Below are 26808 nucleotides of genomic sequence, written 5' to 3' on the forward strand. Positions count from 1 at the left end.
CAAACCACCAGACTATCACAATCATATTCTCCCTTGGGCCCAATGACTATGCAAGTATTTTATACAAAAGGAGACAGCTTCAACAAGATAGAGTGAGAGGCCCACCCCAGAATACCTTAAAATCCAGTAGTTAAGGCACTCACCTGAGAGATGGGAGCTCCAAGTGGAAGTCCCTGCTCCAATGAATGTTTGTTTATACAAAGCGAAAGAGCTTGAGAGGTCCACCCCAGGATTTGGGTGAGGGAGGATAAGAGGAATGTTCAACATGTTTCCTTTAACCCATAAGGGATTTATTTGTTTTACGAAAATTTTTCAGGATTTTGGGATTTGGTTTGACCTGTATTGAAACTTTTTTGGCAACTACAGCAAACTGAAAAATCAGTATATCAAGCAGAAAAAATGCTCTAGAGCTCCAATTCAGCAAAGCACTTAAATATGTGCCTAAGTTCCATTGAAGTTAATGGACTTAGGCATAATTTGAATGTTAAGCATGTACTTAAGTGATGTAGTAGAGGCTCAGGTTCCAATAGAACTATAACAGTTTACAACAGCTGAGGATCTGCCCCATGACTGAAGAGGGAGTGTAGGTGCTGTTCTGTCCTTAATGGAATACATTGTGTGATGTTCACTTTATCCCCTGATGCTCCTGTACACAGCAACCTTAAGGGAAAAAAAGAGAAGTTATATTAATTATTATTTGTTACTAGATGAGTTAGAAGCATTCATTAGCTGTAAAACTCTAAGAAAAGAGTGTTTCTCATTACTTTATTAATTCAGTTTTTCAAGAAAAGAGCTTGAGCTATATGCATTTTTCAGACAGCTATGATTCCATTTTCAAATGGTCTCAAGTTTCCTGTGAGCATGGGTCATGTTCAAGCAAATATGTCTTCACATCAAAAAGATGAGAAACCATTTTTTCAGTGACATTTCTGAATGAAGGTCGCTTTTGGAGGTAGGAACATTTAGCATCAAATAGGCAAAAATGTTGAGGTGGAATTTTGCAAAACTGAACAGTCTGAATATTGCACTTGTTTAAATGTTTAATGTTCTTTCCCCCGTTTAGTTCTTAGTTCATATGAACAAAAGTCTAGGATTCCTAGTCTAAAAGACAGACTACAAAAGACAATTACAACAAAGTGAAATACCACCTAATTTCTGTGTGGAATTCCCTGTTAAGTCATGCTTCTGTTGCCAAGAGTTTGGGTTCCTAAGAAAGCAGTAGAAATCACAGCACTTTGTTAATGACTCTGATAAACAAAATATTCCATGGCTTTAATACAGACAATTGTAGAGTTGTCTGCAGATACAGTAGTATCTCTCTGTAAAGCATCTTTATTTGTCCCCAGTTGATTACAGTTTAACTAATCCAGTCTGCAATTGTTGTTTCTTCTGTTTCTTCTACTCTTATTTATACAGTCAATCAAAAACTTTCATCTAAAACAAAAATCCAATTTAATTTTAATTTAGCAACTAGCATTACACAAATAAGTTCAATAGTCTGAGGAGGGGAAATAAACAAAAAATCAAATCAAAATAAAACAGAACAAAAAACATCAGCAAAAGCCACCATAGTATAGTGTTGACTTTCTTGGTAAAAGAAGAGTATTTTTCCAAACATAAGTAATTCCCGGTCCATATTGACCTTGGCATAGTGAACAGGACCAGCTTTGGCAGTCGTGTGAGAGTCACTATGTGGCCTCTTTGGAGCACCACCATATTTAAGTCTGACTGGAAGTTCAGAGAACTCAGGCAGAATGGTTAAGTGACTTGATTAAGGCCACCGTGAAGTCGGTGTCAGAAAAAAACAGTTTTATAAATCATAAATCACTTGTTTAGTTTACTAAACCTCCCAATGTATTGACTGAGCTTCCCCTCCTGACTCAGAAAACTACAAGCCTGTTCCGCTTAGCCAGCTAGCTAAGAGAGAGTTTGTGTTGGCTGTAGTGCCATCAGTAACAGCCTGGGTGGCACTGCTCGCAAAACCACAAATCAGTCTGTGTGGCTTCATCCTTGCCATCCCCTCATGGCCACAAGGAAGCCTTGCAAGTGACCCCTCAAACTCAGAAAAAGAGGCTTTGACAGGTCCGACAACAGCAGCCCTCCTTAGATGCTGGTTTAACTTAAAATACAAAAGTCAACAAGTCTCCCATTCAGTTTTAAGCTGAGCACATCCCCACACTCCCCTGTGGCTCAGGGTCTCCCTCACTTTAAAAGGCCTTCCTAGCTGTAGACTCTCCCTTAGCTTCAGGGTCTTCCCTGAAGGACCATTTCTCAGTCTCTACAGTCTCCTGTGCTTCCTGCTACCCTTCATAGGGAAATAGCTGATTTCGCTCAGGGGTGCCTCTTCAGTAATCAGCTTGGCTGGGCCCAGTCCTCTGGACCACAAAGTGGCAGGCCATGCTGTTAATTACACACACAATGACGTGTAAATCATGTGCCAAGCTTAATAGCAATGATTTGAAGGACATGACATAGGCTTGCATGGGGCAGAAACGATATGCACTATGCCAAGGAGAAATGTGGCTGTAGAGTAACTCAAGGAAATCCAGGGATGTTTGCATATAGCTTTTTTACATTGCCTCACTTCTCTGAGGCTGTAAAGCACCATTAGCCAATGCAGAGAGGAGCTCAGGGCTTGCACCCAATCCTTGGGGAAGTAAGGAAGGAGACCCTGGACTCAGTTCAGTCTGTGATTATCAGTTTGCTCAGGCTTGGAGGAAGGATATAAGTGAGGAATGGGAAAGATCCTTGTACTTACTCCCACCACACCACAAGTGCCAGACACAATCTAGCCTAGGTGAGTAGCAACATCCAGTAGTTTTGTGCAGAGAATAACTCTACACAGATGATGTTTCTGAAAACTCTATCATTTTCTGTGACTTAGTAATTTGTTTTTCTACAACTTAATAATGCCAGGCTCTGGAATCACTGAAGACACTGGTTTAAATATACATCTGAATTCTACATTAAATCTTACCTGCTTGCCAGATTTAGTTCTATGCTGGCAGGGCTGGCTCCAGGCACCAGCTTATCAAGCAGGTGCTTGGGGCAGCAACTCCAGAGAGGGGTGTCACTTTCACGTATTCGGCGGCAATTTGGCGGAGGATCCCTCACTCCTGCTAGGAGCAAAGGATGTCCTGCTGAATTGCTACAGAGGGTGATCATGACTTTTTTTTTTTTTTTTGGTTGCTTGGGACTGCCAAACCCCTGGAGCCGGCCTTGTATGCTGGAGGCCTCAGAGTCCTGCCACACCCATCCCAGAAAGGAGTAGAAGAGACATCCTCCAAGTGGCCTAGAGTGGTTGTGTGGAAGCAGCCAATGAGGGAGGCTGCAAGGAGCAGCCAATCAGGACCCAGAAGACTCACATAAAAGGAGCTTCAGGGCGAGAATCACTTAGTTGCTGCCTGTGATGAAGGAAAGAGGATTTGTGTTCCTGGCTGACTGACTGACTAAAGGACGGATCAGTTGCTGGCAGGGACTGGGGGAAGTAAGAAGAAGATCTTGTCTGGCTGCTGGGATTGAATAAGAATTGAGCCCAGGAAGGGCTGCAGAAAGATAGTATCGTCAAGGAGAAAGCCCAGGAAGTACGGTCCTATACTAGGGATGGGACTATTTAAAGACTGAGCCTGGAAAGAGCTACAGAGACACCAACAGAGATCTATTGGGATAGACCTCTGGAGGACTGTATATCCCAGAAGGTCAGACTGTGTGTGACTTGGCTGGAGGCTGAGTCACTAAGACCTACCTGAGAAACCTCTGACAGGGGTCACCACAAACAGAATGATATGCACACGCACCTGACCAGAAAGAGGTGTTTGTAAGAGATGGGAGCCACCCTATTACAATATAACACAAAGAACAAACTTCCTTGATGGATACAAAACAGCAGTTTTGTTCTCTTATAGGAACTTTTTTCACAGCATGGGGGCAGAGGGGAGGAAGAGCTGGCCCTTTAAACTGGGCAGAGACACAGAGCTGCAGCCCTAAAGTGGCTATGTTATAGGCAGTTGCTGTACCCTTGTCCTTATGGAGGAAGCATTTTTTTTCTTTCTGTTTTTCTTGTCTGAGCCTGAGGAAAGGGAAGATTTACACAGCACTGTTGTATCCTAGACAGCCTGCAAATGGAGGAAAGTTGTTTTGTTTTTAAACTCCTCATGGACTGACAGTTTGGTGGAGGGTACAACACTTTTAGTGTCTGGCAAAAGAAAAAGTTAATTCATTAGTACACATTCGTTTAGATTTTTATGAATGTTGTATGACCAAATGTCCCATAAATGCAATACAGACTCCTAAGATTATAAAAAAATAACACGTGAAAGAAAGAAGCAAAGTAGGGTAGGATTTGAGCAATGTATTATTCAGAAATACATATGTGACTGTTTTTAAATTTACCATTGACCTAGGACTGCTGAAAATAGTGAATCACTGGGTAAATTGTGATGCCTCACTCAGATTATCTTGTCTAACTTCTCTATACCATATTCAAGACAGGGTGTCTCTTTCTCCTTGCATAAATACACCACAACCTCAGTACAATGCCATCCGATATAACACAAATTTGGATATATCGTGGTAAAGCAGTGCTCCGGGGAGGGGGAGAGCTATGCACTCTGGTGAATCAAAGCAAGTTCAATATAACACCGTTTCACTTATAATGTGATAAGATTTTTTGGCTCCCAAGGACAGCGTTATATCGAGGTAGAGGTGTATATCTAAGATTCCAAGGCCAGAAAGGGCCATTGTGCTAGTCTAATCTGATCTCCTGAATAACATAGAGGATAAAACTCCTCCCAAACCATTCCTAGAGCAGATCTTTTTTAAAATATCCAATCCTGATTTAAAAACTGTCAGTAATAGAGACTCCTCTATGATCCTTGGTAAATTGTTCCAATGGTAAATTATGTTCATGATTAAAAATGTATGCCTTATTTTCAGTCTGAATTTGTCTAGCTTCAACTACCAGTCATTAGATCACATCATACCTTTCTCTGCTATATTGAAGAGCCCATTATTAAATATTTGTTCCACATCCATATACTTATAGACTATATTCAAGTCACCCCTTAACCTTCTCTTTGTTAAACAAAATAGATGTGTCTCTCTGATTTTGTCACTAAAATCTTACTTTCTAAGCTACTTCTCTGAAACCTCTCCAATTAATCAACATTCTTCCTGAATTGTGGATACCAGACCTGAACACAGTATTTCAGCAGTGGTTGCACCAGTGCCAATAATATAGGCAAAATAATCTCTCTTCCTACTTAAGATTGCCCTGTTTATGCATCCCAGGATTGCATTTTCCCTTTTTGCCAGAACCTCCTGTTCAGCTGAATATCTATCACCCTCACTCCCCAAAATCTTTGTCATCTCACACTATGGTAGAATTACTGTGCCTGGCAAACTGTTCCAGTGTCAGATTTTTATTATTAAAATATTTTTCCTAATAGATAAAGTTGAATTAATCCTTTTGTCATTTTAAGTCATCACTATTTCCCTTCAAAGAATATCCAATACCTCTGCTATAGGAAATTTTTTTCTCCCTACTAATTATAAGGGGAGCTAGCAGCTAGAGCTACAGGAAATCTAACACTTCCATTGCTCACAGCAGGCCTCTTAAATGCCATAGGGAAAGCCCTTGGTTTAGATAAGTGCCTTTTCATTGTTCCATGAGATTGCATTGAGCTGAAATAAAAGAGAAATGTCAGTTCATATTGTTTATATTGCTCAGGAAAATGCTGGCAGCCTACAGTAAATAATAGCCAACCATGAACATTCCAAAGAGCTGACCCATGTCATTGCCAAAGCAGAGCAACTGCACACATACAATACCTGGGAACTGTTGGAGCAGTGAAAGATGGAGATAGGAGGGACTGACTGAGCTCCTGTCTCCCCTACCCAGACCCCTGGACAGCACATGATCTCATCTTATCCCCTCCCACAACGCTTGGGAAGCAAGAGAAAGTCAGGACGTGCTCCCCCAGCTACCCTTTTGACCCAACGTATTGCACTGATGGGCCATTCCCTATGGTGGACTATCAGCCCAGAGTAGGGGATAGTTAAGGCAGTCAGTCCTATAGTTCCTATGGAAGCAATGTGTGCTGAAGTGCTTAGGTTTCAAACCCTGATGATGATGCGTTGTTTTTTACAGTTTTATAAAATTTATTTTTAACTTTAAAAAACTAGCAAAATTACATAAACTCCCCATCCCCTAATTTAAAAGAACATTATTTGGAGCACAAAGTCAAACACTTGAAAGTTAGGAAATGATTTGTCCCTCTGTGCTTTTACATTATGATACAGTCTTTAATTATATGATCCCATACTATTATTTCCACAGGACCCCTGCCTTCCTGAGCACACAGGCTGGATGCGTAAGGATCAATAGACTTCCACTGAAGTCAATGGAACTTTGCTGATTTATACCAGCTGAGGGATTTGGCACATAATAGGCAAAAAATACTGCCCTTCCTTGTGTGACTGTGTTGGTCACTGAGAGTGAGAAACACTGCTGGGACAGTTTGGGGAAAGGTATGAAATCCCCAGGGCAGCTCACTCAACTACCTTCATTCCCTGGCTTCAAGGATGGATGGTCAATTTTTTGGGAGCCTGCCTTCAAATTGTAGTAGGCAGCAGACAGTACTTTTTGTAGCCACATAGATCTCCACAGAGCAAATGCCCCCCGGGCCATCTTGTTCTCTACTCAGCACTTACCATTCCACCTCCTTCAGTCCACCTTGGAGAAGCCAGGGTATGGTGTTTGTCATTGAGGCTTAGAATTTTTTCCTGATAGTTTACTCATAATCCACATGCACCCGGGGAGAAAGACCTTTGGCTTTCAGTAAATATTTTATTGTGATTGTACACTTAGATCAGTGGTTCTTAACCTGGGGTGCACGCACCTCCTGGGGGTGCGAGATGCCCTTTCTGGGGATGTGAGACATGCTAGATTTTTTTAGACGGTAAATCATCGAAAACCCAAATTAAGCACCGACACACAAATACAACTACTTTGTTTCATCGAACCTATGTATGTATTAACATTATACCTTTTTTAATGATTACTGTAATATACAAAAAAATATATCTAGATTTAACGAACTGACCTACTTCAATGATTTTTGATAAGGGGTGCAAGAACATATTTTGAGAACCAAAGGAGTGCAGGCTGCAGTAGTTAAGAACCACTGACTTAGACCAATAGTGCCTATTTCCAAGATACATTCAGCTAGTGTAATGGTCCTGCACTTTTAGCTTTTCTTTTGTCAGAATGCTTCAAGTCCATATGTGTCAGATAGAATTTAAACAAAAATTCAGAATATCTAAGGGGGGACAGGGCCGGCTTTAGGAACTGTGGGGCCCGATTTGAATACACAGCGGCAGTCTGGGTCTTTGGCTGCACTTCAGCAGTGAAGGGGTCCTTCACTTGCTCTGGGTCTTCTGCGGCACTGAAGAACCCCTGCCGCCAAAGTGTCACCGAACACCCGGACCACTGCCGGGTGAGTAAAATAAATTTAAAAGGGTTCCTAAGGCGCGGGGCCTGATTCCAGGGAATCAACCTAAAGCCAGCCCTGAGGGGGGAAATGAGAAAATAACAAACCTATCTTGTCTCAGAATGCCTATTACTGATACTGTAGATTAAGAAACAATTATGTAGTTGCAGAAGAATCCACCACCCCATTTACACTTAGCACTCCCAACTTTCACAAGCTCTCAACTTTTTAAAAAAATACAGAACTAATTTTAGTTCAGATTCAGTTTAGATTTTCCATCTATTTCTCTTCACCTGCAGAGTTTGAGGTTGTTTTGCCATGTACTTTAAAAAAAGTGGCTAAACAGTTTTAAATTTTTCCAATTTGATTTGAAAGCATTAAGTTCAGTTTGATTTGTTTTTTCAAACTTCTGTTATTTTGAATTCATTACTTTAGTATTATTTATTTGAATGTACCTAATAAAAGCTATGTTATGGAGGAAAAATGAAAATATTGCATTTCCTCATAATAACATTCAACAAAACTAATTTCATTATAATAAACTATATAAAGTTTTATTTGACTGTCTGTTATGCATGTCAGCTATTTCCTCCCTTTCCTTTTAAATAATTGAATATAATCAAGTAAACATGCATCCCTGAAAGCCACATGCAAGAATCCAACAACATATCCCACTGGAAAAAATCAGATGTTAGTGTGGAAGAATCCTGAATTATAGGAGTTAAGAATGTATGTTTGTTACGGAAGTCATGGATTCTTTTGTTTTCATGTTTTGAAAAATATCTGACATTTGATCTTTTTGTGGTTCTTCTGTTTTCCCTATAGAAATACAAAAACACTTACACTATTGCTAGCTGATTTTTATTCTATATAAAATATCAATCACATTCTAGATCAAACAAAAGCTGACTTTTTTCTAGATTCCAAGGGAAACAACATACAAAGAACAAATATACGATTTCCATGGGAAAGATAGTGGAGTATCTCTGTCTAAGATTCTCCATTTTGAACCCTTTCTCAGCCCTGCCCCTTGGTTGACAGGCAGAAGAATAGAGAAAATCCATTAGCAAAAATTAGTAATTTTTGTCCAAAGACTTTCTAAACAAACTTAAAACTACTTATCGCCGTACAGAGAGCAGGCTGTGTGATTCCTTCTCATTAGCCCTGATAGTGTCCTGCTAGTAGTTGAACAAGTGACTGCTGCTGCATAGTCCCATGGGTCTGGCTCCTTTTTCCCAATGGAATAGGAAATGTATGAACATAAATAATACAAGCGTTTTCAAATTGATTTGCCCCTTAGAAACTTATAGAAACTGTCTGCTCTTTCCACAAGGCAGTCAGAGCATTAACCTTTCATCATCTAGGGATTTCCACACAGCTGACTGGCGGTCTGGCTTATAAAGCTTTGCTAAACAAAATGTGTGTTTTAAACTTGTTTATCATCTATAAAAGTACCTGTAAAAATACTCAAGATCAACGTCAGCAACAGTCTTGCTAACCCCTTGGAGTCTGATCCTATGAGGTGCCGGTTCCCATTGAAACATCTCCCAGGACTGGACCTTCATGTAATTCCAGCTACTTTTTCTGTTTTTTCATAGTCTGCCATAGTGTACATTTATGGTACACATCACAGTCCACAGATCTCAAAGTTTAAATGCAGGTAATGGATGGCTATAGACTATCTATAAATGTGTTTGTCAATTGTAACCTCTCTCTCCTTGCACTGCATTGCATTAATACGGGAGAGATGACTGCACATTCTTGATTCAGAATTCTTTCCAATGTTAAGTGCAATGATTTGCTTTCAAGGCACTCTTCCTAATAAGACTTTGCTGTGAAAATATGCATAATTTATGATCCTACCTTACATCTCTACAGAGTACCTCTATTTTACCATATTATTTAATTTGGGAAGAAAGTTGAAGATGGGAGAAAATTGCCTTTGAATAGGAAAATGAATTTATGTGACATTTCTCTTTCAGAGCTAAGATGCAGCTTCCACTTATTTAGCTTGAAGCAATTCTACACTTAGAAACATTACACTTGCAAAATCATTAGCAAGTCAATGGTACGTCTGGGAAAATAAAAACCCCTGGGGGGTTTAAAATACCATTTTCTGGCAAGAAAATCTCAGTCTGACTTTTTTTTTGTTTTCAACTTTTTTCCAAAATTAATATTAGACTAGAGTTGCACGGTAGCGACCCAACAAATGAATGTTTTGGTTTCCTGCAGTACAAAAGCAGAAATGCCCTTTGTGGCCAGTCCTGGATTCTTGTTGTATGTTGTGTCTATGTTACTTTTATTTTCTAAACTATCTGAAATATATTGTCTTTAAATTTCACTTTTTGCAAAGGTTTTGTAAGATTCCCAGCATGCATTAGGCTCTTCTAGTTCAAAGGATCTTAGGTCTTTCTTAAAATTCTAGTACAGTAGTTTAGTTTATAGTGCAAAGGCTGTAAATCAGATTCATCGTTTCCGGGATGTAGGTTGGTCCCCTTATCTGGTCATACCCAAAACTCCCATTAAAATTAGTGGTATATTGGGGTGTTAAGGAATGCAGAATAGTTCTCATCTTAGTCACAGATCCAATCAAGGACCTTTTCCCCAAAGCTAATTTATGATAGTATTGTAGAAATTAGGAACTAATCCCTGATTTATGAAGCTTGTTATTCCATGAAAAATATTTTTTCTTCCTGTATTGGTTAAAAAAAAATTGTTTGAATGTTTATCATAGTTCAGGTAAAATTAAAAATAGAATTCTGTGCACAGACTTTTTTATATAGGTGAGCCTGGAAATGACAGAAAGCCTTCCAAACATTGATTTTCATAAATACGTTCATACAGTACACTAAAAATTACTTTGTTTCTTTGAAATGCTTGAGCATAATCAAAAATGTGCGAACAAATGGAAGTTTTGACAAGAAAATTTTGGGGTACATGTAGTGGATAGCTCTGATCAGGAATTATTTTATGAAAAGGCTTTGTCAGAAAATGCCAGTTCATTGACACCAAAACTTATTATGGAAATGTATCAGTTTTGATGAAACTTTTGTTGGGAAAGTTTCTTTGGTTCAATATGGAATTTCTGGTGAATGACTGAAAGAGACCCTAAAATAGAGAGATGGTTTGGGAACTCAGTCTGATTCAAACTCGAACTTCATGTGAATTCTATAGCCACTGGGATGATCTCTTGTTTTTCCACAAAAATTATCAAGAGGTTAGTTTCGTTCCATTGCTGAACCCCTGCACTACCCAAAAAAAAATCCATTTCCTGCCCAGGTCTAATACTAGATGTATGGTAGAACTTGAGACTTAGATCAAACCTGCTATCCTTGGTTTCGTTTTCATACAGCTACATTATTGTAAGAGAATATAGAAATGCTGTCATTGTACTGCCTTTTCTCTAGGTTTCTTTTGTGAGTATTTTCTATGATAAGGTATAGTTTAATAGTTTAATGTCATCAAACATTTTGTTTTATGCTTTCCTGTATGTGACTATATGGTACAGCACAGCCTGAGGGTGTTTGTTATTGATCTTGTCTTGAAAGGCAATTGTACATTTGCTAAATAGTCTCTTATGCAGTGCATACCTTTGGATCTAATATCTTGTGCAACCTTGTGCAATGCAGGTCCAAAAGTACAAAAAAGTACAAAAAAAGGCTCCTGTTTGTTTTTAAATTAAGCCCAACCACTTTACTTTTGTTTAAGGCCTCTTTGATTAGAGGAAGTTGAAAGGCACATTTAAAAACATAAAACAGGGACATGTGTACAAAAATATTTTCTGAAAAGTATTTCACCCAATTACTGAGGTACAGCACCTTTAGTTGATACATAATCTATTGAAATGCACATATGATATTCATTACTATAGTATCTAGCATCCCACTATCTTTTAATGTACTAGAATACCACTGAGGCAAGGAAGTGCTATTATACCCCTTTTACAGATGGGGGACCTGAGGCATAGAGAGATTCATTGACTTGCCCCACATCACATAGGAAGTGCATGGCACAACAGGGAATTAAACCCAGGTCGCCCAACTCACAGACTAGTTCCTTAATCATTGCAGCATTTTTATTATAGTTATACAGACAGTGTAATATGATGCAGTGGGCATTTCAAACACTTAGTCCATCTGTTACCACTCAGGGTCCATCATTGGTTGATGACATTCCCCCCCCAAAATGTACCCAACGGTGCCATAAGCATACTTCCTGTGATGCTTTGATAAAGATCATATTGTATAAACTATGGTCCTGATCTCCCTTCCCCATTTAAAAAAAAATCCTATTAACTCCAATAGAAGCATGATCCTACCCTATGAAGAGAGTTTAATACTTGACGTCATAATCACATTTTTCCATATCTTACAAGGGTGACCCAGCTTAGGCCACATTGAAGTTAATGAGCCTTGAATTTTCAAACACAAAAGCAAAGATATCCATATTTTTATTTGCAAAGGAATTAATTTCATTTATATAGGGTAAATGTTAGCCTTTTCAATTTTTTTAATAATTCAGGTAAAACTATCATGATCATATTTTTACTATATTCAGATTTCTATTGTATAAAGACTGTTTCATCTATGTAGGTTTAAATAATAATAAAACCATCTTATTAATGCTATGAAATGCAATAGGAGAGGGAACAATAAGTCGTGGACTGGGGTTTAAATTGAGAGAAGCATCCTTCTGCTCACAGTTGTCACATTCATGTTTACATATAGCACATGAAAACTGTAGCTTTTGTTAGTCTATATCCCGAAGCCGTGTATGTCCCCAAGAGAATTCTCAAAACTCTTGTACAGTTTGACTGTCTCCTCCCCTCCTCCCACTTCCCCTGTGCTGAGCACAGTTCATGGGTCTACGCTGCTTTAGAATAATGCTTTCCCACACATGAGCATGTGGATCATCTCCTGAAATGCTTCGGCAAAGAGCTGTTGAAATTTCTCAGACAGGAGATCAGTGAAAAGGGCGCAACATGAAAAGCTGATCATATTGTGCATGGTGCCTGAGGAGGCTTTGAGAAGCACTACTAGCGTAATAGGAATCACAGTAGGAGAAGATATCTCTTCACATTTGTTACAGGAAGAAGGAGTTATAAGAAGAATGGGTTAAAACCAGTATGGGGGGGGGGGGAATTTACTATTTCTGTCAGTTGGGGATCCACATCCAAGATACAATTCCTTTCCCTGTGCTTCATCTAGGTATGCAATGAACTCATTATGTGGAAGTAACTAAAAATTTCCAGAAATAAAGGAGCTAATCTTGAGAGAAGTTGAGCCCTGCAATTCCCAGTGATGTGAGTGGGAGTTTTAGGGGCTCAGCAGGTTCTCAGCACCACTCGGTTCTGTATCCATAGCTTGTAGAGCCTACAATAGTAGTGCAGTAGACTGTGGTAATGCAGGTAGATGGGGCTTTTATATCAATAACTGTATGGTGGATAAGGAAGGCTGTGAGCTCTTGATTACTTATTAAGGATTTGGACTAGGGTGACCAGATAGCAAATGTGAAAAATCAGGACGGGGGCAGGGGGTAATAAGAACCTATATGAGAAAAAGACCCAAAAACCAGGAGGGTCCCTATAAAATCAGGACTTCTGGTCACTCTAATTTGGACTCGACAAGTTTCAGAGACTGAGGGGAGGGCTGGTGGATTTCCATCCAAATGTATTTGGTCTCTGGTTTATAGAAAGACTTTAATCTCTTTTCCTCTGCTGTCAGCACATGGATTTCACCCAGTCTTTATTTAAAGGCAATGGTTATTTAAAAGTACTGCTTGGCTACCATGATATTCAGTTAATACAATAGAATGGCAAGAAAATAATGATACTGAATATAAAGTTAATATCATACAAATAATCTCTTTTTTCAAACCGAGATCTATAGCCACCTTAAATTTCATGGAAGTTGGATTTACTATTATTCATATTTGATATTATGGTTTCAACTAAAGTAAGAATTTTCCTACAATTTAGCTGTAAATTTCCCCCTAAAGGATACCTATTCACTAACAACATGGATAAAAAATCATTTTGATCTGTGGTCTGTACTTGGCTAGGAGACTTCTAATAAAAAACATATGGGCCAGGAAGTAGTGGTAGTGATTTGGTAGGTGTCACTCTTGTCGCTGAGTCAGTAGTGAATGAATATTTCTGTAACATATTAGAAGATACGGTGCTGGTTTAGATTTATTTTTTTCACATGGATATCTTGATCATTTGTGCTGACTGGTAGTCACTAAAAATCTTAAGGCATTTTCTGGAAAAGTGTGTGAATTAGTCCTCGTGTCCTGGCCAATTACACTCCACCTCTCAAATTCTCCATGTTTCAATAGGACATAAATATTTGTATTAGTGGTGCAGTTAGCTACTAAAAGCAGCTGCCATGTTTCACCACATTGCAGTGGATAAAGTGATTCCACTGTAATGATTTTACAAACTATATGCTGTATAACATTTCTGGATTCTTCTGGGTAAGAAGCTATATATGAATTTAAATCTGTCATCATGACTATTTCTGAAGATACACACTGATGCGCTTCACCAGCAGTCTGATAAGGAGCTCTGAGAAAGATGACAAAGGGGATATGTCAGTTAGGTGGTGACAGCTCCTCTAACAGGCATGGAACCCAGAAGTAGAGAGTAAAATAAGTACTACTGGATCAACACTTCATGGGATTTTTTTCTTTATAAAAGCAAATAAGGACATACATTATCAAAGATCCAGATTGTACTGTTCATTTTAAAACTAAGTACAAAGTGAGGAATTGCCCACTGAAATGGCAATTACCAATCTAAGATGTGTCTTGGAGCATTAGTGAAAAATACTGTAGTATTCTTCTAGTAAGAGTGGAGATGCAGTAAAGCTTGATGTACATGCCCCATCAGTATATCCAGCATGACTTGAAGATATACTCATCTTTTAAACTTGTAAGGTTAATAGTTTTGGTAAGTTTTGTATAAGCTCTTTGAGTACAGTACAGATATCGGCATATATATATGTTTAAATTAAAGCTTAAAATTTGAATAGATTGTACACACAGAGAAAGCTGTTCAAGGCACAATACAAGGGCTGGTAGCTGTGCAGGACTCTCACTATATTTTTCATTTTTCCATTTTATCTGACCAACTACAGCTCAGGCACAGGGCAATAAACCTTGACTCTAGGGGAGAGATAAGCTACAAAGGCCCAGTAGGTTGACGTTTTGCAAGGTTTAAATTATGATGTTTAAGACAGGAGATAGGTTACATTCTTCTATAGAAATAAAATAAAGTATAGGCCGTCTTTTGAAACTATTCCCAATAGTTACTACCTTTGTCATCTTGATCCCCTCAACCATTCGGTAGCATAACAGGGTAGTGGGATGGAGTAACTAACCCTGATTGTCCTTCATATCTGAATATTGCTAAAGGGATTCAGGGAGAATGAATTAGATCAGATTACTATTTTCTCTAGTTTGGCATCATGCTTCCAATATTATAACTAACTCTCAACAGAAGGCAAAAACTTAGTCAATGAAATTCCATGCGTACATTGTGCTGCCCAAACTTCCAATCAGTTTAAATTCCGGGGCAGCTGAAATAACATACCATGTTTGGTAAACCACCATTGTGCTGTTGACAAGAAAGCTTCTGTCAAGTCATTGACAAGAAATTTTTTGCTTTGAATCACAGCAGCTTAGACACAAATTAGTGTGTGTGTTGTGGGAAAGAGTTGTGAAGAAGCTAATCATTGGGCAGAGGCAAAGGAATAGGAAATTTGAAAGACGTACATGCTTATGTGAACCACTCATACCCCACGTGATAGCCAATTTTATTCTATTTCTTCATGAGAAAATATATGTAGCTTTAAAAACTTCCTACTCTGTTAATATACTACTGTGGAAATCTGCTGTGAAGCCAAATAGCATAACAGAGACAGTGACATATGAAAAGATGGATATGATTGTCGTCCAGGTATAGTAAGGGGAAAATATCAGTGAAAATGAACATGAAAATACTACGCAGAAAACTGAGGGAAGAATGATTCAATGAAAAAAAGTCAGAAAGGTAGAAATATTCTGAATACAAATGGAGCAGAAAAATATCTTCAAGATGATTTTTTTGCAGAAGGAATAATCAAAAAACTAAGAGGCATAAATAGTGCACAGGCAATTTTAGCTTTAAAGCCATCATATTTTAAAATCTATTTGGAAAAAGAGACTGGTCTATATCTTACTATGGCAATATCCTATAGTCACTTCAGCTGTTTCTTTCTTGCTATTCTGCAGAGATTTCTATTTCTCTCACTCTCATTTGGTTTATTAAAATCGTTACTTTCACGTAAAAGCAGTGATTTTTTTTTCCATAGAATCATAGAATATCAGGGTTGGAAGGACCTCAAGAGGTCATCTAGTCCAACCCCCTGCTCAAAGCAGGACCAATCCCCAACTAAATCAAATCAGCCAGGGCTTTGTCAAGCCTGACCATAAAAACCTCTAGGAAGGAGATTCCACCACCTCCCTAGGTAACCCATTCCAGTGCTTCACCACCCTCTGAGTGAAAAAGTTTTTCCTAATATCCAACCTAAACCTCACCCACTGCAACTGGAGACCATTACTTCTTGTTCTGTCATCTGCTACCACTGAGAATAGTCTAGATCCATCCTCTTTGGAACTCCCTTTCAGGTAGCTGAAAGCAGCTATCAGATCTCCCCTCATTCTTTTTTTCTGCAGACTAAACAATCCCAGTTCCCTCTGCCTCTACTCATAAGTCATGTGCTCCAGCCCCCTAATCATTTTTGTTGCCCTCCACTGGACTCTTTCTAATTTTTCCACTTCCTTCTTGTAGTGTGGGGACCAAAACTGGACACAGTACTCCAGATGAGGCCTCATCAATGTCGAATAGAGGGGAATGATCATGTCCCTCGATCTGCTGGCAATACCCCTACTTATACAGCCCAAAATGCTGATAGTCTTCTTGGCAATAAGGGAACACTGTCGACTCATATCCAGCTTATCGTCCACTGTAACCCCAGGTCCATTTCTGCAGAACTGCTGCCTAGCCATTCAGTCCCTAATCTGTAGCAGTGCATGGGATTCTTCCATCCTAAGCGCAGGACTCTGCACTTGTCCTTGCTGAACCTCATCAGGTTTTTACCTAGTTATCACTAAACTGTACTGAAGGGTTCTTAAAATGTTATCTATCTTCAAAGTAATCTTTTCCATGCCTTTGTAAAAGAAAATCATGTATATTAGACATTGGATAGTACAGTAATATTTTACAAGGAGTTATCGTATGGGTTTTCTAGTGACCATTTAAGGTTTTCTTTCCCATAACTCCTTCCAATGTTGAAGGTGGTAATTCCGGTCACTACTGAATCCTCAGATGCATTAGATGGCACTATATCCATGTGACTAATGTTCTGCCCAGCTAATGGAAATTCTTTCACTAGATTCTGCATTAAAGACATATGCCAGAGGATAGAGGATCCCTTAAGGGGATAGTATGGGTGAATTTTTTGAGGGGTGCTGGAATGAGAAACCAATAATAAATCAGTTGATGAGACCAGCAAAGAGTATGATTGGAGGATGCATCAATGAAAAGATTATTACAAATAGTACTACCATTTTTTGTGACATCGTGGAAACCATAGAATCCTAGTAATGTAGGGCTGGAAGGGACCTTGAGGTGTCATCAAGTTCAGCCCCTGCGCTGAGTCAGGAACACATATTCCTAGACCATCCCTGACAACTGTTTGTCTAACCTCTTCTTAAGAACCTCTAAAGACAGGGATTCCACAACCTGCCTTGGACGCCTAATTATCCTTACAGTTAGAAAGTTTTTTTGTAATATTGTATCTAAACTAAATATGCCTTGCTGTGGGTTAAGCCAATTACTTCTTTTCTGACCTTCAGTGGACATGGATCACTGTCCTCATGATAACAAACTTTAACATATGTAAAGACTTTTATTAAGCCCTCTCTGTCTTCTTTTCTCAGTCCTGATGTGTCAGAGTACTTAGCATTACTTCATATTTTCAAAACACAGCTTCCATTGACTTTAGCAAGAGCTTGGAATGCCCAGCACTTCTGCAAATCAGATCCCATGGTATCGAGTTGGGCACTTAGAAAACGAAGAACACACAATTAGTGACTGTGTGTTACATGTTGATGAAATAGTTGAGCCCAAAGAGTCAAAGGTGTTAACATGACACTTTCACTGTACACCACTAAACAATTAAACATGGTTCAGGGTTTCAAGTACAGAGGCCTCAGCCTGCTTAGTTCCATGGCAACAATCACTGTTAACAATGTTTTAAATCTTTTATTAAAGCTATAGTCAAAAGTAAAAAAAAACATTTAAAATGGAAAGTATTAAGTGAAGCTTTTAGTTTTACAATATTCCTCGGTTTATAGGGAGCCTTTCTCCCCCCTCCCACCCCCCCCGGTTTCGCAGTTTTTTAGATGATAATAACTGTCAGTTGTTGGGAAAAGAGAACACATTAGTTCTGGGTTGGAGCTGGCATTGCTGTTAAGGCCTGAGCCCATTTTCTTAAAGACAAAATCAGGCAAACACATGCAAAAGGGGAAAGAAAAGAACAGCAAAGATAGAAAATGAAGTTTCTGACTGGTGCTGATACTTGCTTGCAACCTCACTCCTGTTAAGACACTGGCACAGCACATCCTTTTATTTGCCACATTGGATATGTATGCACTGAAACTTAAGCCCAGGGTTAGTGAGATTTGAATCAGCTGACCTGAATTAGGGAACCAAGCCATGTCCCAAAGTCATAATATCCCAGGGTCCGTATTCCCCTCCCACCCAAAAATGTGGTCACTGTAGCCCTAGGACTGTGGTGCTTTCTGGGAAAACTTTTCTGTTTGTCTTGCACATTACCAGGAAGCAGCTCACTTTGCAAAAGGCTTGATCGCTTGCTCTCCATTGCAAACCCAGAAGGCTGTCTGATAGTGCTTGCAGATTGTTGGTCAGAAGAGAATGGGTTAACGCTAACTTGAGCTGTTGTCATTCTCAAAAAGGCTGGTTTCCATTTTCAATAGAGCAGATTGTTGGGATAGAGAGGACTAAGAAAGTTGTCTCATGGAATTGTGGGATACTTATGGCTGACATCTGGGCCCCTAGGTCAAGCAGGGCTGTTTTCACTGCAGCTTAACTTGAGCTCAGACCCTCTAGGCCTGCAGGGTCTTGAAACCTTGAGTCCGAGCCCTGAGTTAGCATAATTGCAATGTAGACATAAGAGGGGTTAGAATCTATGATGTTCTGGCTAAGAGGCAAAAATACCACCAACTGTACCATACATTTGTACTACACTTGAAAGTTAATCTGAATTAAGGTAGGGTGTTTTAGGGAACCCTGGCCTGATCTAGTCAGAATCTCTCTCAGGATCGGGACAAGGAAGGTGCAGTGGTGTCATTCTGGATCCTAGGTTTGGGATAGATGAGTTGGGGGGAAGTAGCAGCTATTACTCTACCTGTCCCATCATTTTTATCTCCACCCCAAGCCTTTTATTAAGGAGCCCAAAAGGAGGCAATGATTGGAATAGCCCATGGCCTCATTATTTTGTCTACCAGTTGTTGTACATTGATTTTATTCTTTTGTTTACCAGTCACTTGAGCTGTGCAAATAAAAGGTGTTTTGGTTTTCTGTCAATCCCAAAAAAATGAGAAAAAATTCCATTTTGAGTTGAACTACAAATAAACTTTTGAAATGTGTGGAAAATTGAAAAGTTAAAAATGTTTGTTCTGCTCAAAATGAGACTTTTATTTTTGATTTAAAGAAATAGAATCAAAGGAAATCTTGACACTAAAAGTTGTTTAGGATTAAAAAAATATAAACATTTTGTTTTGAAAATGTCAAAATGAAACCCTAAACAATTACAAAAATATTGACATTTATTTTCAACTGAAACAATTGGCAAAATCAACACAAATTCATGGAATATTTTGTTATAACTGAATCTAAAAAAGTTTTGGACAAAAAATTTAGCCCAATTCTACCAAACATGACCTTGAGATGTTGGGGGTTTCCTGTAGGTCTTTTTGTTTCAACTAATCCAGTCTTCTTGTTTTTAATTTTTTTGTTTACTTTTTATAAACAACATACTGCACAGTCCTCTGCACAACATGTTCATCTGTGAACATTTTGGTTTAAGTGACTTGCCCAGCATCCAGGAACTTTCTCTTCCTGCAATCCCATGCTTCATTCACTACACAGCTTCCAATTTCCATGAGGCAGGGGTTCTACATACAACACCAACTCTGTTTCATCTCTTCAGCAGGTACATCATGTGCACATCTGCCTATAGTAATGGTTTTTGCACTTTTCACTGAAGCATCTAGTGCTTGCCACTGTGCAAGATAGGACAGTGAAACTTTCAGGCAATTTTTGTCCATGTTTTTAATGCAAAAAGCACACTTGCTCAAAAAGGACTAATCTTTACATTTTTTTGCTCATAGATGAACTCATTTATGCTTAGTGAAATTTTCTGCATATATGGACTTATTTTCCACTTTAATATGAAATGTATGGTAACTTGGATTTCAAACAGTTGTGCATCTTTTCTAAATGTATATTTCCCCCACTTATAGGTCTCAATCCTGCAAAGTGTGCTCACTGCAAGTGAATGCAGTTACTCCTTCCCTGGCTACAGAAAGAAAGAAGGTGGGGACAATATAGGGAGCTGCACTCTAAGGAGTTCTCAGAGGAACTCACCTGAATAGAATCAGGGAGGAAAGGGAAGTAGCGGGACAAGGTATGGGGAAACACTAGCACAGCATGAGCTTGGCAAAGGTATTCTTATACCCTATGCAACACGTGAGGAATTCTCTCTTTCTGCGTTGGGCCAGCAACACCCACCTGCCAATCGATGGAATCAGAGTAGGAGTGTGTTTCTGGGGTTGGATGTGGGTATTATGCTGGTTCCCTTGTTCCTTTGGCAGTGAGAAGGAATTTTTCATGCCCTGCCAGAAGGGGTTGTTTGTTTTTTTCACCTTCCCATAGCTAGTCAGTGACCCTGTGGAAATAGGGACCTCTGTTAGGTCAGAAATGTCACAATACGTAATAAGTTTGATTGGTGTCCCATGAAGGCATTTGTTACAGAAGGGATATGGTTCACAGATAAACAGGAGTTGGAAAGGAGTATGGGGAGAGGAATCCTCTCCAAAAATTGAGAAAAAAGAGGATTTGGACTCTGAATGTCTGATAAAGTAGAGGGACCATTGCTTCCTTTTTTCCAGTCCCCCTCCCCATAACCCTCATATGAGGGGAGGGAGATGGGGTCTCAGCAATCAGCTTCTGGGACCAGGATGGAAAGGGCAAGGACTGATGGCAGCCCTCCTACATATGTGTAAATGATGAAGGAAAAATGACCTGCATGGTATGATTTATTGCTGGTAAGGATATTTTAAGTGAATATGGTTGCACTCCAATTAAAGCACGTCCGTTGTGTCTAGTTTTTCTTTCTGTGCAGCAAGGTCAATGCGTGTGAGTAACTTTATTTTCATGAGTGCAGGAGCAGGATCTTAGTTGGAATATTCATGGCAAACTAGTCAGTTCATTAAAGTTTTGCTGGAATAGTAAAATACGGATTACTGACTAGGAAGCAAGTGCCATCAGCAAATATTACTCTCTTCCATTCTTTTTATATTGGTGTTTTTGTCTTATTCCAGTTGCTAGGAGCTCAGTGCTAATGTCAAAAATAAGGGAAGACAATAAGAATCCTTTTCTTGTGCTGCTATTCAGAGGGGAATTGTCTTAAATGATTCTTTCAGACGTTACAGGTAACAGCTGCTTCTGTGTTGATATATGATAATTTGAACCATTTGTAAAAATTGGCTTAGAACCCAAACTTAGTGAATATAATAAAAAGGTAACTGCAAATGACTTTATGAAGCACTCTTTCAGCATCCAGTCAAATCATTCTGAATTTCATTTCTATGCTGCATTGTATTAGCTAGGTTGAGGAAGAGTTTTATATTAACATTTAACCTTTTTTAATGTCACTTCAGTTAAATCACTGGAAAAATGGTGAATACCCCCAACCAATACAAAATAAACAACATTCCAGAAGGCTCTTTATTCCTCTACTAACATTATTGAAATTTCGTATGCAATGTTCAGAATTTTTCTAAATAAATATTAGCCTAATACTTTATCAACTCTTCCTCAAAATCACAGACATGGAAATCCCATGCACCTACAGCTCCTGAACTGAGATAACTATAAAACAACTAGTCCACAGGGCAATTTTTCCTGCTGAAGTGTGTAAAACAAGTGGAAAGCCAAATTACTTCTGAATGTCAAAACCTGACTGAAAAATCACTGGAGAGGGCTCCAGACTATGAATTCATATGTACTTTTCTACTACTCATCGAAGAAACTTAAGGCATTGCTTCAAACATGTCTAATGTATGTGCGGTTATAACTGGATTGTTCCTTTATATAATTTCTTTATTAAAGGTGACCAATAAAGAATTAGAACACCAGACTTGACATTCCTTACATTTCTAAAGTAAAAATCAACAAACAGAAAACAATTCGGAGAGAGGAGGGAATCTATGCATTCATTACATCCTAATGAAGCAATAGTAAGTCCGTTTTTTTTTTAATCTTTTTGCTGCTCACCTTTAATGTTTCAAAGGATGAGACCCAAGAAACATCTAGCACTTTGTTCTGCCCAGAAATGAGCCTCCAAGAACACAAATGTTTCAGAAAGGAAGAACATTTGGCTGCTCAGTAGAGTTGCAAGCTGTATGTGTGAGTGGAGAGATTCATTCAAATTCTGCAACTTGTAGACCAATAACATTTGAAATTCCTCTGGGCCAAAAAAAAGGCTAAGGAATTTTATCTTCCTACTTGATTTTAAGCTTACCTGAGAAAATAACACAGAATGTCAAATTTTGTTCAAGTTTAGTTCTTGATATCTTTTCTCCTTCTTAACATCTGAACTTTTCTACTTCCTTAATAAAATCTTGGAAAATTGGCTCCTTTGTCATCTTTCCCTAGGGTAATCCCCATTTTGCCAATTGCACTACTTCCTCCTTTCTTGACTCCCCTTCCAATTTCACCAGAAAGGGTTGTGATTTCTGGTCAGTTGACGTTTTTCTTTCTTTTAAGACTTTGGCATTGTGCTCACTCAGTTTTCTAAAGGGAGACATTCAGCTGGCATATTAAAGTCGTTTTCTAAGTGTGTTCTATTGACGTAATTGAATTACTTTTTCCTACATCTTCTGGGAATCCTAAACTTACAATATTATTTTGTCTTGATCTATTTTCTACAGCTAATCATTTTCTGAATGTAGACGATTTTTTTTATTGGAATTTCCACAGTAGATTTAATATTTTCTGTATCACCCTTCTCATTCATTGGCCTTGTGTATGCTGGCTGTGGTGTGTCAGGTACAAATAGCTACATGCCACAGTGAAAGGCTCTGGCAGTGGAGAGGTAGCAGGGAAATGCTTGGATAGTAGGGGGCCGCCAGAGCCTTTCCCCACTGCCTGAGCCTCTCTGAGGGCAAGACTCCGCCAGCAAGGAGGCAGCAGGACACTACACTGCTAAAAATAGTAGTGTAGACATGGGAAACACTGCTTGGGCATGCAGAGAGCTGTTTCGAGTATAGAATCTTCACTCTACTCTCCTATGTAGTCCCTCACTGCCTATGCTGCGATCTATACCCATGGTGGGGGGTCTGCTGCGTCTGTACTCTACATCCTGCCATAAATGTAGACGTTGAAAACTTCCGTTGTTCTGGTTATCAGATTTTATGGAGAGTTTTCAAAAAGCTTGAACTTTCAGTATCCCTTTTCGATGCATCTCCAATTGTCATCTTTGTCTTTAATTTTTCAAGACAAACTTTGTTTTGTGGTAGGTCCTTGCCTAGGGAGTAAAATTCTCCTTTACTGTGTCACGGTATACCCAGTGTGGAGGGAAAGAAGTACGGTCTAGTTGTGCATTTCTTGCACGTAGCTCTGCAAAAAGACTGTAGTTTTCGTATAGTGTCTTAACTATACTTAAATGTGAATTCTGTCCTCCCACACCCAAATATTTATTTTAATTCTATTTAATGAAGGGGAAGTTTGTCAAACAATTACATTTGGAAGGTGCAATCAGGACTCCTGGGTTCTTTTCCGGGCTTTGTTACTCAGTCAATATGTTGCATTGGACAAGTAATTTCAGGCAAAATTTTAAATATCACTATTTAGATGAGGCCTAAGAAATCAGCTGTTAACGATAAACATACTTTGGGCCCCCAGAAGTACTCTAGTTAGAGCAGACTAGCAGCTCAGAAAAGTTTCTTATACATGTAAAGAAGCAATAAAAGGCATAAGCCAGATTTTAAAAACAAAAAACTAACAACCTTTACTGCAGGTAACTATCTAATGAAAATGAAACAGAATTAAACATTGTAAGATTGGAGATTAGTGCATCGGGGGCGAGAGGGTGAATCTCATACATTCAAACTGTTGCCGGCGTTCATGATTTCATCGCAATATTTCATTGTAATATGTTTTTTCTTTAAGCTTTCACTCTTGGAAATAAATTATGTTGTGGGAATTTCAGCTTTAATATATTAAAGTATGTTTTTGACCTTCATAGTTGCAGCAGAAAGCTTGAAGAATAGATCTGGTTGAAAAAAAAATGTCTGAACCATTTTGCATCAGAAAGTGCAGTTCTATAAACATAAAAATACTTCTCCAAATCATATTGATTTTGCCAAAATTTGGGTTAGGAGAAAAAGCTGGAAAAGATTCTGAAAAGTCTAAATCTCCTATTTGACATTTTTTGGGGTGAAATGTTTTGATTGTTTTGAAATGACTTTAAATTTTATTTTAGAATTATAAAATCAAAATTGAAACAAAATGACTGTATCAATATAAAACATTTAAATGGAGCTGAAATAAACCAAATATCAGAATTGTCTTTGGCAGAGAGCTTCAACATTTTTCAATGTTGTTCCAAATTGGAATAAAGCAACATTTCAGTCTTTATATCCTTCACAAAAAGGCATTCCCATCTTCTGCTTAGCCCTACTGCAGATATGATTGCATCCCAAAAGTAAAAATCCAGAAGGTGTTTATAAATAACGCCACATTTATTATTCGTTTAAATCTGATGATTTTTAACCCAATCCATGATAACTGTTGGTGGTATGACTCATGAGTTTTGAACATTTAGGTTTGAGAATCACAGTCATGTTTCACTGAATTACTATATACCTCTTTGTAATTATAGATTCTACATAGATTTTAAAATATGTTATTTTTAAAAAAACACTTCACCTTTAAATCACTCTATTTTAAAGAAGCTATTGGTATGATTTTTTTTTGAACAGTAAGGTTTAGTTTTTTGTTTAGAACAGAATCTTTGTCTATGAAGAATGACCCCAAATTGAAGATATAAATAATGAAGAAGGACAGTTTGCTGAACATCTGCGAATAATTTTATACCTGACAAAAAACAAATTTGTTGCTCCTGGAAAATCTGGTGAATATGCTTCAAAATACACATACTGGAATTAATGTTATGTTTGTCTGGAGGAAATAAGTTCTGTCTCCATTATAAATGGGATGGAGAGATTTCTAGGTATTACATAAATGTATTCTGTGTACAAGGATGCTCTTTTTAATAGGCGCAGCTGCTGCTCCTGGGACTTTCCTTACCACTCACATTTTTCAGTGGGTTCTGATTCAGGAGGAGTGGGGCAGTATAAGCAGCCCACCTCATGGGTACACTAACTGCTGCTGTTATTGCTTCCAAACCCAGCCAGCCCACTAGCTGAAGGCATTGTGTTTATGCTTCGGAATGATCACAAACATACACTTGCTGTATTGGCTGCTGCTCTTAGTCCAGGCCAGGTGTGGCAGGTAGGAAATTTGGCTCAAAATCAGGGATCAGGTTACAAGAGCAGTACAGCATTAATAACTGTTTAGTGTCTGAATACTCTGCAGGAAGGAATGGAGGAGTATTAACAGCACTCTTCTTCCTCCTCTGGCTCCTGGCCTTTTCTGCTTTTCGCACCTCCCTTCATACTGTTGCTGGTGAGATTGCAGCTACTGCTGCTTTCTGGGTCACCCACATTGAAAGATGATGATAGAGTAGAAAGTGTTAAAATCCCCTCCTCCTCCATGTGCGCTTGTGCACGCACACACACACACACACACACACACACACTCATGTTCAAAGGCCAGCTCTGTTTTCTGCGTCTCCAACTTCCACAGTCCCTCTAGTTGATGTAAGAAGTGATGGGAATTAAAACAAAAGCTCAGTCCTTTGAAGATGCAGCTGCTTCTTTGGGACTGCAGACTGCCCTGTCCTCAGAAAGGACATCAGCGGAATCGGGATTTGAATCTTCAAGCTTCATTGAAGAGGCTGCTTCCAGCATTGAACATATTCAGCAGAGCGGGAGATTAAAAATGGCTGGCTGCTGAACAGGCTGCTATTGCTACTGACATGTGGCCTTTGCAAACACTCTTTCTTTCTGGGGTATTGTATTTCTCAGTGACATGAGTAAAGTGGGAAATATCTTCTTGCCTTTGTTTCTTCCCTGGCCTATACAATAAAGTTGATAGATATTCTATGACAGCTAACAAGTTTCATATCTAATGATTTCTTGAGCTTTTGTTCTCTTTTGTTTAACTGTTAATTCTTTAGATAATTCTCAAGACACCAGTCAAATAAAGAAGAGACTAGTATGGGAAGGGGGAAATTGGCATTTTGATCGTGCACGTGTGTGTGCGTGTGCATGTAAATAAAAACATGGAGAGGAAAAGACATACAGTAGAACCTCAGAGTTTCGAACACTTAAGAAATGGAGGTTGGTCATAACTCTGAAATGTTTGTAACTCTGAACAAAAGGTATGGTGGTTCTTTCGAAAGTTTACAACTGAACATTGACTTAATACAAATTTGAAACTTTACTAAGTAGAAGACAAGTGCTGATATTAACCATCTTAATTTAAATGAAACAAGCACAAAAACAGTTTCCTTATCTTGTCAAATCTTTTATTTTAAACTTTATCTTTTTAGTAGTTTACATTTAACACAGTACTGTACGGTATTTACCTTTTTATTTTTTGTCTGCTGCTGCTGCCTGATTGCATACTTCTGGTTCCAAATGAGGTGTGTGGTTGACCAGACAGTTCCTAACTCTGAGATTCTATTGTAGTTTACATGTGGAAGTGTTATGAAATACTGAAGCTTGACATAGGAGCAAGGTTGTGGCGGTGACAGGATTCGCAGGGCAGGTTATAAAGCCCTGCTCATTTATAGCATCTCTTTAGCCTATATACACACATCTGGCACCTAAAACAAGCTTTACT

This window comes from Gopherus flavomarginatus, chromosome 4 (genome assembly GCF_025201925.1).
Source record: "Gopherus flavomarginatus isolate rGopFla2 chromosome 4, rGopFla2.mat.asm, whole genome shotgun sequence".
Lineage (NCBI taxonomy): Eukaryota > Metazoa > Chordata > Testudines > Testudinidae > Gopherus > Gopherus flavomarginatus.